The sequence below is a fragment of the Halyomorpha halys genome, unplaced genomic scaffold (assembly GCF_000696795.3).
Source record: "Halyomorpha halys isolate HHAL.00 unplaced genomic scaffold, Hhal_1.1 Scaffold14.1, whole genome shotgun sequence".
NCBI lineage: Eukaryota > Metazoa > Arthropoda > Insecta > Hemiptera > Pentatomidae > Halyomorpha > Halyomorpha halys.
In genome coordinates, this window is record NW_027115673.1 from 1,240,875 (window position 1) to 1,243,008 (window position 2,134).

Genomic DNA, 2,134 nt, shown 5'->3' on the forward strand with positions numbered 1-2,134 from the left:
CGCGAGATCTTCTCCTTTAGAAATGTTTTTGGAGTTCTATCAATGGGTAGATTCTCCACATGTTTTTATCATGTCATAATATCACTTACAGCAAATTTACTTGATGTGTATATATGTATACAGTTGTAAATATCAATAAATAAATTATTAAAAAAAAATTAAAATTATCCTATTCAATATTATAATTTATTTATTGGTATTATTTATTTAGATCTATATCTCTATTAGAAATATCTGTTATATTTTTCATCGAATATTCTCGTCAATGATTATAATTCTGTTGTAATTTACTTTGGGGCCAAATAAGGCCTAAAAAAACAATTTGTATCTTATTTGATGCATGGTCCACTTTGTGTCATTTTACTGAAAAGTTTTTTATATCTTATGAGATTTAGTACATGTCCTGTTTTAGGTTTAATTTATTAAAAAATTATTTGATAACAACCATATTATTATTTTTTTAAGTTTATTTGCTTAAATAATTGTTAATTGAACAATTTATTGTTTTCATCCTTTCAGGGAACAATAGCTTATCTAAATTTGTTGATTATGTTTTAAACTGTTATATATTTTGTAATTAATTATTTTCAATAATGAACCTTTTTTAACCAACCAAGAAAAAAAAATCAACTTCCTTCTCTAAATTTGAGGTTTTATATTTTAAGAGAATCTAAAAATGTAATAAATAAAAATATTACCATCCGCAGCTTCTATTTCAAATTATTGGGTCTGATATGTAGTAATTAAACATTTATTAATTTAAATAATAAACCGTTGTGTAATAATTTGCTGGCTTTCTGAAAAGGGGTGATGTAAGGTTTGTTTGGTTTGGCAAACCAAGGCAATATAAATCAGGTGTGATGTTATATTATGCTACTTTAAAGAAATTATTTTTAAATTTTTTTATATTCAAATAAAATGTATACCTATAGCTCAAATTAATTTAATTTTTTTTTTGTGATTCCTGAAAAATGATAAAATTTGTACTTACTTGTAATTACAATTATACATTATTACTTTTATTATGAAAACTAGTAAGAATCATTTATTTATTTTTGAAAAATGTATGTAAACAATTTTTGTTTTTGTTTATCATTGTTAAGTTATTTAATTTACAGATAGGTGGTATCAATAGTTCACAGTTGATATGAGCTTTCTGATGAAGACTATGTGTAGGATGTTTCATTGGAAACTGTGGTTTTTAATATAGTCATTCTACTTCCCACCAACTGACAAGGCTATCACAATAAACGGATTTGAGTTGAAGAAGCACACCCTGGTAACGTTCTTGGACTTCTGACAAGCGTTTGATAAGGTTTGACATCAAGGTCTCCTCTACAAGCTTAAGCGGGTGGACACTTCAAGGTAATTATACATACAATAAATAATAAATGATACAAATTCGGTACTCCACTAGGTTCAGTCCTTTCACCCATTTTGTTCAACTTCTTTGTTCATGACATGATTTAGTCCACACATATCTTCATAGCTATGTTTGCTGACGATACAGCAGTGTTCTCTCAACATTATGACATAATAATAGCTGGAAATACTTTACAAAGTCACCTTAATGAACTAGAACAATACTTCAATAAATGGATGATTAGTCTAAACATTGCAAAATTTTCTCCATAGTTTTTACCCTCAGGCACCTACCAGACCCACCAGAACTGATCCTCAAAGATAAAAATGTAAGAGGAGAAGATGGTTGGGGGTGTGGTCAATGAAAAACACAAATAAGTTCTTAAGTTATTAACTTATTTACATATTTGTCGTCTCCCACTTATATTACATTTCCTCTTTTTAACTGTTGTTAAATAACCATGACACTGTCATCTTCCGGTACTTCGTTATTCGGTAATTCGTTGGTTCGTATATATTTTTAACTCTTCCTATCACCATTTGTCATCACCCTCTCACACGCTTTCTTCTTCTAAAATTTGTCTACTTTTTATTTTCGCCCTCTCGTAACGTTTTCTTTATAATAAAACACTTAGTCATTGTTGTGTAACGGCTTTTTTAATTCTGAGTTTGGCTGTCATTAGCGCACATCCATTAGGCGTTTGATATTCCAGCGAACAGGTTCGTTTTTATTCTTTTTTTGTTTTCTTTCCCCTTTCTTTATTTTACTCTT